This window comes from Oryx dammah, unplaced genomic scaffold, assembly GCF_014754425.2.
Source record: "Oryx dammah isolate SB20612 unplaced genomic scaffold, SCBI_Odam_1.1 HiC_scaffold_28, whole genome shotgun sequence".
Classification (NCBI taxonomy): Eukaryota; Metazoa; Chordata; class Mammalia; order Artiodactyla; family Bovidae; genus Oryx; species Oryx dammah.
The window spans coordinates 82451927-82464447 of NW_024070212.1; the positions used below are offsets into that span (position 1 = coordinate 82451927).

General features: G+C 47.9%; 2 long non-coding RNA genes across 2 annotated transcripts; one reads left to right on the forward strand and one right to left on the reverse strand.

Annotated features, from left to right (window-relative positions):
• Window positions 1-781: 781 nt before the first annotated feature.
• LOC120857069 lies at window positions 782-3792 on the reverse strand. Its single transcript, XR_005719565.1, has 3 exons — window positions 3677-3792; window positions 1045-1173; window positions 782-937 (listed from the first exon to the last, which is right to left on the reverse strand). It is a non-coding gene; the product is annotated as an uncharacterized LOC120857069 (long non-coding RNA).
• LOC120857070 lies at window positions 2827-6706 on the forward strand. The gene is made up of 3 exons (XR_005719566.1): window positions 2827-3363; window positions 5390-5505; window positions 6090-6706. It is a non-coding gene; the product is annotated as an uncharacterized LOC120857070 (long non-coding RNA).
• Window positions 6707-12521: the final 5815 nt, after the last annotated feature.

The window sequence follows — 12521 nt, forward strand, 5'->3', positions numbered from 1 at the left end:
TTCCCCCCCTAAACGTAAAAGGAAAATAAAAAAAGAAAAGGTATATCTCCTTTCCTGCACTAACGGCTCTGCTCGTCTTTCTAAAGGAATTTTTTTTTAATGGATTTTAACAATCTCAGGTACAAAACCTAATCCGCATGCATCCAGTGAGGCTTCAACTCGATTCGATTTGGCGACCCTCACTGAGGGAGATGTGATCTTGAAAAATCAATCCGTGCTCGCGCCCCCAAGCCGCCGCCGCCGCTGCCGCCGCCGCCGCCGCCGCCGCCGCCGCCGCAGTGGCCACAAAATTAGCGGCTCCGAGGTCGTTTTTGCCGCAGTGCACGTCCGCCGTAACCGCCGAGCGCTCGGGTGAATAATACCAGTACAGTGTGCAGACGATTGGGCTGATTGATCACGCAAAATAATTCACGACTTCAGTCCAGCTCTTGGTCCTGCCACTTTAAATCACAAACGCGCGTCTACACCGTTCTATAGGGGCCCACACATGCATGGTACACGTGTGTGCGTGTGTGTGCACGCGCGTCTCTGCGCGCGCGGAGGGCCAAGTGAAATGATTCCAAATTGCATCACATATAGGAACCGGGGGGAAAAAAAGAGCCAAAGAGCCCCTCACCCCAACCACTACCCCCACCTTTTGCAGCGTGGACAAGTGGCTTGTAAGGGAGCTTGGAGCAAAATAAAGTCTGAACAAAACTAGACTGTGAGACTAGCACGTCGCAGAGTGAAAGTGAGTGACGTTAACGCAGACTCGGTAAAGACTCACTTGCAGGCAAAACTAACATGCCCCCACCCTTTTATTTTTTTAATAAGGAAAAGAAAATCATAAATTGAGTTCAGATCTTAAATGCTGCTTTCAAAATGCACGCACATGTTGAAGACTCTGCGACTGTAATTTCTTGGGTAAACATCTGGTGAAGACATTCCAGGAACACATCTGAAAGGAAGAAAGGCGTAAGACAGCCCCTTCTTTATATATCGTGGGTCAAAAAGAGTTGTTAAAACTTATTTATTTTTTTTAAAGTATGCTGTCAGTGAAAATACCTTTATAAACTCTCAGGATGAATTCGGGTTGGGGGAAGGAGTGAACTGGGAGTGGAGTCCTGGGTTCCAGACATTGCCATGGTCTGTGAACTTGAGCAGGTCTCTTTTGCTATGGCCCTCTTTTCTCATCTGTAAAATCGCAGAGGGTAAATGATATGCTTTCTAAGATTTTTTTTTCCGCACTAACATGATTTTAGCTAGGAGGAAATAATGATGGGGTACGGGGAAGAAGTTTTAATGTAGAGAGAAAAAGAGGTCACATTCCTCAGGTGGCATCTATTTAAACTGGTGGTGATGAAAGTGATGAGTCCAGTATGCCTGAGTTCTTAACAATAAAGATTGTGTCTATATTAAGAGCGGCTATTGTCCCAGTTCTGAAGTATAGATAGTATATAATGAATGCTCTTTGAGAATGACATTGTAATCTTGTAATTATATTTCTTGGGGTAGAGACTATTTTCAAGGATCAGCCAATATAATTTGGGGATTGGAACAATTTTCAACATTCTTGTTTATAATCTGTTTGTGAAATGCATTAAATTACTTGGATAATTTAGAGAAAGTATGTTTTCAGTAGGTCTAAGAGTTCTTCTGTGCCATATTGGCTATCAAGATTGACTGAAGGAGATGAATTACTCTGTCTACTTTTTCAGAAAACAACACCAAGCAGGGTCGCAGGCAGAGCCCACTCTTTGATGTTCCTCTTGTCTGTGTCTTGAGTGGTCAGGAGTGTGGTGGCTAGGGCCAGACCACTAACTAATTTTCACATGCACCAGCTGAGTAATCATAGCCAAATTGCTTAGTTGTGCCTCAGTTTCCCACATGATAAAATGGGGACTATAATAGCAACTAATTCATAGTGCTGTTGTCAGGATAAATGAGTTATCATATTAAAGTGCTGGGAACAGAGCATGGCACATGTAACCAACAGCTCAATAAATGTTAGAGGTTATTATTACTCCAGTGTAAATACAGGGAAAGCAAGGGCAGATATAATAGAGGGATCTTTGAACTGCTCCTGAATTTCAACTAAGGCCTCTAAGCACTTTATCAGGCTTTTATGATGTCAGCTTAAAGCAGGGAGCACACGAGTCTTTATTAAGAATAAACCAAAACATTCTCCACCAAACTCCATTCCCATACATTCAATAGAGGTGAAGTTGGAGAATCCTCCACTTGACCAGGTCAATGCAAATGTGTAATATTGGGTTTGTATGTTGAGTGGATCCTTATTAATGAGCGTCTTGACTGTCCAGGTGGTAGGAAGCCAAGATTTTCTTTGGGTAGAAGTTTGCAAGGAATCAGTTCCTGCCTGTTCTGTTGTGAAACTTTTTTTCCTACACAATTTATTACCTCAGGCCTAGTCTCTGTCACTGAATTATGGGGTCAAAACAATTGCAAATCTCTGGCGTGCTCCCTCCGTGTCATTATTACTTTAAAGGGGAAAAGCAACATTCTGACTTTTTCTCCTCTCTTAATGACCCCCTAGAGTGCAGACTTGAACCAGGCTTTAGGAAGGGTCACAGGCAAGGAATGCTTAAGGGAGCAATCCCGATAGTGTTTGCATTTTGGGATTGGAGGCGAGCTGTAGTTAAGCTTTATAGAGGAAGTGGAGATTAGGTGTTTCCAGAACAAGGTGGAAGCTGGCAGGCGTCGGTCACTGCATGTTGGAAAGTAAGGTCCCACTTCTTTCTTCCTGTGGCACCTGAAGCCCCAGGTGCACTAACTGTTCTACCAGGAGCCGGGAAGAGACCGTCCCATCCAGGGCTGGCAGACCTGTGGCGGCGAGGGTGAAGTCCAACTCCAAGTTGAGAGGGCTGCACGCGCCGGGTTCAGTTCGTTTAGCCAGACGACGTCTTGCTGAAAGCGCAGGAAGAAAAGTTGTGTTCCGAGCGCTAGCTAGTGCGTGCTCGACTCCTTTGTCAATCTGATTAACACAATCTCCTAAATAAATCAATCAATAGAAGAGGGTGTGCTGCCTTTCATAACCCCTCTTTGCCTTCCTCCTTTTCGCCCGTGGGGACTCCCACTCTCTCCATCATGGACACACTCCCTCTAAAGAGGCGCTGTAAGGTGCCGAAAGGAAACCCAAGGTCCCTGTACATATATAAGGTATATAGGGACTAATGCTTTAAAATTTTTCCGGAGGCAAAGGTGGGAACCTTGGCGAATTTCATTCCTCCGCGCCTCCGCAGCAACTTGGCACCAGAAGCCGCCGGCGCCTGGCCTCGCATAGTTTTCGGAGACCTCCACGGAGTGCCCGCGAGGACCTCACTGATCACGGTCCCCAGTGGCCCGCGGACTTCCCCTGTTGCAGAGGTATTGGGGGAATTTGAGAATAAATCCCTTCAGCTCTACCCTCCGTCCTCACCGACCGGAAAGACAGGTCGAGGATCCCCGGCTCGGGTCCTGGAAGGGGGCGGGGGCGGGGGCGAGGGCGGGCGGAGGGACGGAGCGGGAGTCGCAGCAGCTGAACAACAAGGTCACGACCGCCAGGCTGCTGACCGAGGCGCGCAGCGGCCGGCGCCGCCCTCTGGCCCCGGGGCTGACCCCGCGCCGCTCGGGTCTCGGTCACCGGCCTGGCAGGTCCCTAGGAATAGGAGGGGGGCGACGCCGCAGAACCAACCCTTACTTTTGAGTGGAAGCTGAAACCCGCGGGGCTTCCTGGCGAGCGGTCTTGGAAGGAAGATCAGACGCCCAGCACAGCTGAACTTTTGAAGGGGCTCTCTGCTCTGCCACCCTCTTCCTAGTGGCGACTTGTGGGAGACTTTTATCCCCTCCCCTCCGCGTCTCCATGCCTGGGGAACTTGGCCCAGACGGCCTAGTTCTCCATATTAATTGGTGGTTCCACCAGCTCAGCACCGCTTCTCTCAGACAAATACCTTCTAGGGTATCTTGGAGAGAAGGAAGCAAGTTCAATGCTTCCCCCACCTCTTTTCGAGGGAGTATTATGTGACTTTAAAATCTTCTAGGCGTTAAGAACCAAACAAAACAACAAAACCAATAACAAAATACGCTGCCTTCACGTGAGTGGATGTGAAGTGAATCCAAGCCTTCCTTGGATTCCGAGCCAGCCTTTGCTCAGATAGTAAAGTCCCCAAATCCTTCAGGAAAACAGAGCCTCTTTCACGCACTTCTAGAGGGGGATTTCATAAGGCTGCAATATATTACCATGTTTAAAACGTTTCGCAGAAGCTAGGTTTCCTAAAAGCGACTTGCCAGCGATGCATGGAAAAGCAAATCCGCTTACCGAGCGGGGCCGCTGAAGAGGAAACGGGGAGGCAGGACCCTGACTCAATTAAAAACCGCAGTTTCCAACTTTGAACCACAGCACTGATATTGTGGGGCTGGCGGACTACCCCTGGAGCTGACAGGTTGCAAACCTCTGGGGCTCTTTTTCATTGCTTGCTGGAAGTCCCTGGCTTCTTGGAGGTAACCTTTCTTAACACTCAGAGTTAAGCCCCTCTTCAGTGTTTTGTGGACATGTGTTTGAACTCTGCATCTAGCCTTACTCCTTATCCACTTGGGGTGGATAAACTCTTGTTCTTCAGCTGGCAGTGTGTGCACCCAGGGTGGGAATGTGCCTGCCGGTTCAGGCAAAGATGTGTGTTTGTGCCAGTATGTTGTCTGACCCGCTGCCCCACTGCTAAGGAATGGGCTCTAAAGCAGCCCTTATCTCCAGAAATGCTCCCTGGAGTTTTCTTTCTGAGAGAAAACACCACCTAAATTATTTAGCAATCAAGGTTTGTGCATTTTGTATAATGAACCCAAGAGAAAAGTTGCAGTTTGCTAGATGTGTGATTTCTCTGGTCAAGGGTGCTTGCAAAGGTCTCAGACCCCACAGCTCTGAGGGTGAAATCACCAAGAGTATTTTGCCCAGAAAGAATAGCCTTCTAGCTTCATAAGGTCCGCTTTCCATAAACCTCAAATCATTCAAACAATAGCAAAACAAGTCTCAATTACCCACCCCCTTCACAAACACAAATGCACCCCAAGTATTTCTGGTTCTCTTGTGGTGACCAGGCTATTTTGTAGCATCTTAAACTATCTCTTTGACTGGCAAGTCCAACTTTTACGAAGTTTCTTGCTCTTCACCAGGTAAGTTGCACTTGACCTGTGAGCCCTTGACCATGCTTTCAACTTCTTTTAAAGGTTACATTTTAGTCTTAAGGGATAAAAATGTTGCTTTCACCCTGTATACAGGAGAATGTTGGACTGCAAAGTGGGCACTCTGTAGGAAACTCGATCTCTTTGTCCATCACATGGACAGTTTCAACGTGCCAGTTCTTGTCTGCTAAAATGCCAGGGCAAGGTACTCTGGTCAATTGTTTCTCTGGCTTACTAGGTCCAGGCTCTTGCGCTGCAGATGCTGCACACACCTGCCAATTTTACAGCAGTGAAATCTGCTCAGGTCACCCGAGAGCAGGAGGACCCCTTTTCCTGTTGGAGCAACTTCATTAAGTAAGTGCTAGACCTTCACAAAAGAGAACACATTTTGCTTAAGCTTGTTCTTTCTTAGGAAGCGCTTAGAGACCGGGCCCACCAATATTGCGGCTAAAGTTAAAGCTACCAGACTTGTGCACTGTATCAGAATGCCGACTTGGGACTCACTGAAGATCAGCCTGTTACAATTAATCTCGTTTCTTTTTGTTCCCATTGCTTTATTTTTCCTTAGGTCTCTTTCTTTCTTAGTGTTCCTTACCTCCTAAAGTTATGAGTTAATAAAAACGCTGCCCTATTTTTTAAAAAATACATAAAGTTGACACTAAATTTGAAGTTAGTGTTGCAGCTAAACTCTCCTGGAGCCTAGCGATCGGTTCTCACCTCTGTAATGCCAGCACTATTGTTCTTCAAATTTATTAAAATAACTCTTTCAAGGCCTTTGAGAAAATGTAATAAATGCTAATCGAAAAAAACCCCCCCAAACTCTCACTTATTTTACTTTCTCAGATCAAGGAAAAGGACGCCAAGCAAAATAATAAAATTTATGTTGTTTATTTTCAAGCGACTCTATTTTCAGTAGCTCTTTTTCTTCCTTAACTCAGGAGCTTTGTTCGATTCCATGTCTACGTATCCCCAGGTGCTCCCACTAGCCCACCCATCTGTTCACACCCCGAGAGACCGCAGGAGTGGATACCGTCCTAAGGGAACCCTCCCTGTATTTACTACCTGGCTAAAGCGCTCCGTTTCAGAAGATACCAGAAAATGTCTTCTTCAGAAACTACCAATGAAGGAAATCATTTACCTAATTAATTCAAGAGCCTCAAGAGGAAGGACTTTGGGCCTGGAGATCCTCATACTAGTGAAAATCCCTTTAGTCCTTCCCCCTCTGACCCGTGAGGGACCGCGTCAGCTGTCTGTTCAAGAGCGGCCCTGGCCAGCGGCTGCCCCTCCCGATGTGACCCAGATGGCACAGCCGAGGCGCACAGACGCCGCCCGCCCGGACCACTATCCGATTCGCCACTGTGCGACCCTGGCCACCCTCTACCCACCTCCCCACCCCTAGCGTGGGCCCCCTCCTCTCCTTTTCTCTTCCTTCTCACCCTCCCCAGTGATTTTTATGGGGGTAGGAAGTAAAGTGGGAACGTTTCCTCCATCGCGATGCCCACTTCCTCAGCCGTCTCCCACCCGGGTGGATTGGAATTAAAATCCGGGAATTCAACTTTGCTGCAAAACCTCTGGTTCTTAAGGAGGGGCCGGAGGGAAGGAAGACCCCGCAGGGAACACGCGGCCCAAAAAGGCTCCCACCCCGCCCCACTGCCATCCCGCGGGGAGGATGAAAGCAAGGTCCCGGGAGGGGCCGCTGGCTCCCCGAGGGGGCGAGGGCTTGGGGCGGAGGAGGCTGGGGCCAGGTGGCGAGTGCCGGGCCCGGGCGTGAGGGTTCCTGGGTACCCAGACCCTCTTCCCAGGCAGCGCGCTCCCGCCCCTGCAGGTGCACCCTCCGCCCCCTTTTAGGCCCCCTCCGTGGAAACCGCCTTCCGGCCTAAGTTCGGTCCCTGGAGGCTTTGAACATGGCCTTTCAGAAGTTTTTAAAGCTGCCCCGCCCCGCCCAGCATTCACGGGTCACACTCTTCCCCCGATCCCTCCACCCCCGCTACAGCTGCAGCACCGGGGGTGGGGGAGGGGGGAGGGCCGGCGGAGGCTCTGGGGTCGAAGCACCACCTCGGAGCCCCAGGCTCGGCCTAGAGCGCTTGGAGATCCGCTCCCTAGCCCGACTTCGGAGGAAGCGCCGACAGACCGCTCCCGCACCGCACCGGCCGGAGGGGGCAGGGGACGGGAGGGGAGGGGCGAGGCGGGGGAGAGGAAGGGAGACCGGGCGGGGGCGGGGGGCATGACCACATTACCAGGGTTCCTGTGCAGAGCGCCAGCCAAGGGACTATTTAAAATGGCCTGAGGGGAGGCCGCTGGTGACCGGTGTCCTCGCCCTCCAAGTTCCCCGAGCGAATCAGGGCGCCACCTACAGGCGAGTTCCAGATTGCAGAAGGGAGAAGGGGAGAAGCTGCCGGTCAAAAGAGACCCAGGGGAAGAAGCAGGGCCCCGTTTTGTCCAGGGAGCCGTCTCTCTTGCTCCTGAGTCTGAGTTCTGAGCTCCAGAATTACGGAACTGTTACAAGAAGAGGGAGTCCCGAGGGCACTGAGAATGAACTTTTGGGGAGTAGGGGGTTGGGGTAGTAAATACAGGAATCCGGGAATTCGTGGATTAAAGAAATCCCTCCTCCAGGCTAGTCCGAGGGAGTGCAGCTTGTTTCACTAAGAGTGGCCCTGTGACCTTGGACTTGATCTTTCTGACTCTTGATTTCGTCATCCTTTAAAAAGGGGAATAGTGATACCTGTCTGACAGGATCTTTTCTAGAGTTAAACAGCGTACTATGCGATGCCTTCTAGAGGGAGCTTTCAGCGATTTTTAATGAGAAAAAAACTGTCTTTTACTCTAACAAATCTAACTTATAAGCCCTTGTCTACTGTTTTCTGTTTTTTGAAGATTAGGGCCTTAGAAGAGGGTAGAGAGAGCCAGAGAGAGATGAGTGTCTGATTAGAAGGACCCGTTAAGTAGAAGTTGTGATAACTACTTTCTCTAGCTAATCCCCTCCTCATAGACAAATAATAGCATTCTAATATGGATAACTTACTATTGCTATTTTGGGGCTTCCCAGGCGACACTAGTGGTAAAGAACTTGCCTGCCAATGCAGGAGACTAGAGAGAGACACAGGTTTGATCCCTGGGTTGGGAAGAGCCCCTGGAGGAGGGCATGGCAAACCACTCTATTATTGTCTGGAGAATCCCATGGCCAGAGTAGCCTGGTGGGCTTCAATCTATAGGGTCACGAAGAGTCAGACACAACTGAGCACGCACACACACAGTATTACCTCATTTCATTTTTAATCACCTTACATTGTTTACGTTATTCTCATTTTGAATATGAGGAAATAAAGAGGATACAAGGAATAGTTGGTATATTTTGTTTCTTCAAAGAAATTTTCCTATCTCAACAACTCAGATCTACATTTCAGAATCTACCTTTAACATCAATTTATTAAGCACCTACTATGTGCATGTGATTCTCATAACAGTTCCATGAAGTAGGACTTCAAGTTCACTCTTCATAGAAGAGGAAACCTTGGTTCAGGTAGATGGGGGTTGGGGGTTAGAGAGTGGGAGAATAGGGGGTCACTTAAAATCCTTCAGAGACGTGGTGGAGCCAGGTCATGAAGAGCCCAGCTCTTCTGATTATACATCCAGGTGCCTCTGTTGCACCATAACTTAATATGGTTCCAACTAACTTTGGGACACTGCTACAAGTTACTGGGAAAGGTCACTTGGAGAAGTGGCACCTTGGTGGTTTTGCCATGTTGAAGGTGTGGTAGAAGATGGTGTTTATGGCCTTTAGCAATGGTCGAGTATTACATTTCATAAGGAAATATTGATGGTGGAGGAAGGTGACATGTGTGCCATGGGAGAAGCCAAACAATGAGTTGATGCAGTTACTCATTAACAAATATGAGTAACATATTTAATGACCAAGCCAACCAAATCTCTTTATAGCATACTATCACACTGAAAATTTTTGTATAATGTAGCTATGGCAAAACTCTGGCATCTGACCCATAGTGATGGTCCTTTGTTGATTTGTTTACAAAAATTATTTACAATAAGTAATTTTGAATATTGAATATTTTTGCTGATACCTGCATCCATGGAATAGTAACAATTCATGATGAAAGGATTGGATTATTTGGCAGGAAAATTATACTCCTTTCAGTACTTTTGTTTTTCCAAATTGTGTAACAATTACTCACTAGCTCCCCTTCTTCTTATCTACCTAGGCACCAAATCAAACCATGTTGAAGGTGTGGTAGAATACGGCGCATTCCTGCCCAGAATACCTTTTCACTTTTCAGAATAACTAAACATGACAAACATTTATTGCCTGGAGAATCCCCACAGACAGAGGAGCCTGGTCGGCTAGAGTCCATAGGGTCACAAAGAGTCCGCCATGACTGAAGCAACTTTGCATGCACGCAAATATAGCACAAGGGAAGTTAAAGAGGCTTTGGGTTGGGGTATTGGATGTAAATGTGTGCATCCTACTTTCTTCTTCTATTTTTTTTTTTTTAAACTGGGTCCAGTCTTGGTGCTTCTGCTTGCCAATGAAATGTCAAAAGCTCAGACCTTAACTGCATTTCACTGCTATGCAGATTCTGTACCCTGAGAGTATTTCTAATAATGTAATGGATTTTCATTTTTAAAAACAGATGCCACAGGAGATTCATTAGCAGGAAAAAACCGCACTGTGTAACTAACACCATAAAGTTATCAAATTTAAGGTCAGATGGCTTTGGATGGTCAGCTTTTGGGGACCAGTTTGGTAATTAGGTAAGAGGGCTTTGTGAAGAAACACCATCTGAAACCAGCACCTACTCATGGAATTTATTTTGTGTGTTCCACCCTGTTCTGAGTGCTGGCAGAAGTATGAAGAAATGCAGGAGCAATTCTCCTGAGATTTACATTCTAAACTTCAACGTAGAAACTTCTTGCTCTCTCCCACTCCCTAGGTCCAGGTCTTAGTTCTATCATAATAAAGTGGTGGGGTTAATGTTTGGAGAACACAGACTCCACCTCATACATTAAGCTGACATGTTTCTCTTCTGAAATTACTATCTTCATCCTAGAATTTCAGTTACAAATTTCATCATCTTCAGGTATGGTTAGATAAAAGAATGAATGTTGAATACTTTAGATAAGTGGGAACTATAGCTTATGGCCTCATTTTATAATGAGATTTTATAATAGCATTGTACTTTGGAGACATTTGTTTTATTCTCGGATGTGTAATTGTGCTTCTGTGTCATGGAAACACATATTGGTTGGGGTGTGTTGGGCATGTATCTGGAGATCTTAGCTACTTCTTTTTGGTACCTTTCCCCAACAGCAAAAGTGAGCAATCCAGGGCTCTTTTTAGTAATGAAAGGACAGAGTGGGGATCCAGTCTATATGTCACTTTGAAACTCATTTGTATTCTTCATATCACCTATGGTGAATCACAGCCTGACCTTCCTAAGTTGCAGTCTCAGAGCTTCTGAATGTGGGCTGCAGGCCACAGGTGTGAGGGTTGTTTGAGAAACTTAACTGCTGCTCCTGTTCATGAAGGTGAATTTTCAGCCAAAGCCATTGGTGAGGGTCTAATAAACCCATGTTATATGTGACTGGTATCAGATGGACTAATCTGATGGGATAGTTGCTCAGAAAGTTGATTATACTAGAAGCTTATGGTAGAAATTAAACATTTTCAAATAATTTAGATGCTATAAAACATAGCGGTATAGCATGGACTCCTTAGTGTCTGGAGGCAACAGAGCTGGCTGGATTTAAGCAAGAAGAGCATAGACATATGGTTATTTAAATAACCTTATAGATGCTTTGAAGAAGCCTAGAGATCATGCATGGCAACATTTGAAATAGTTGAAAGAAAGGGTTATATCAATACTAAATGTATTAGGGCCAAGAACATTGTCTCATATAATCCTGGATAATCCTCATAGCAGTGAGGCATAATTAATGCCTCACAGAGGTGAACAGAGGCTCCTAATTACAACTTCTAAGAGGCATAAAGGAGATTCAGACTTAGTCTCGACTGGCCCCAAAGCACAAGGTTTTCCTACTCTATCCACTCAATCCCAGGCCCCTCAGCGTTCTCCAATCTGGCCTTGATTTACTTGTCCAACTTTCTCCAGCGCGAATGATCGGCTCTTTTTCTTGCCACCATCACCTCAATCTCTATTGTCTGTTTCCTGTGCTGTGAGAACACAGAATCACCTCTGACCAATTTACTTGCAGGGTCGCCCAGGTACAGAAGTTCTGGGACTCCAACAGCCAATTCAAATTTTACCCACCCTTTAGTTGTATACAGCCTGGCTGCACCATTTGAATTTTTAATGAGACCATTTTATCCCCTTTTTTGAATTTTATTCTCTTTAATCAGCTTGCAAATTCCTATTTTGATTCTTAATAACTGCTAGTCCCTGGTTCAGTGCTTCACACACTGTTGTGTATCTGGAAACAGACAACTAAATAACGAACTCCTCACGCCCGCCGCCCCTCCCCCCGCAAAAGACTGGCGCAGAAACGTGACAAAGGGGTGGGGGAGACAGGTTCAGCCAGGGTCTTCTCCCTCAGTCCCCTTGCCATCATCCTCAGCCCCCCTCCCCTCAAAGGCTAAAGTCTCCGCCACTGCAGTATTCTTGCCTGTAAATCCCATGAACAGAGGAGCCTGGTGGGCTACATACAGTCCATGGGGTCGCACAGAGTCGGACACGACTGAGGACACATACAGTCGGTGCCCTAAAGCAAAAGGCTCAAGGAACTACCTTCTTGCCTGGGCCCCCTCAAACCCCACTTTCCCGTGTTCAGCAGAGTCCTTCCCTGCTCAACTCTCGGAGCTGAACTTGGGCTCTCCTCCTGGCACGCGGACTGGGAAAGAGGAAACACGTGCGAGCTGCGGCGGTGTTCGCGGGGAGACGGAAGATGGCAGCAGCCGAGGAGGCAGAACGTTTCCCAGGGAACCAGAGAGCCACATTCTCCGCGACGGGCGACTCCTAACTCTCCCAAAGAAAGCCGCGGGCCCAGCTCGTTCGTCAGTGTCACGTTTCAATGGCAGCGCGGGGCCAGCCTCGGCGAGGTGCCCGCCTCGGCGAGGTGCCCGCGCGCCTCTGCGGGACGGCCGGGCCCCGCGGCGGTTCAGACGGAACCAACCAACAAAGGCTCTGCGGCGGGCGGCGCAGGGCCACCTTCCGGAACAGGTGCCGGATCTCCGGCTGTCCCTCGCCCCACCGCCCTCCCGCCCGAGGGCTTCTCTTTCCTGGCTTTTGGCGCCCAGGCCAGGCCCGGGGGCGCGAGGCCGAGTCCTCGCGCGACCCGAGCGCGCTCGACTGCGGGTGGGCGGGGGGTTGTCCGCGCACTGCGCTTGCGCAGGGTTGCAA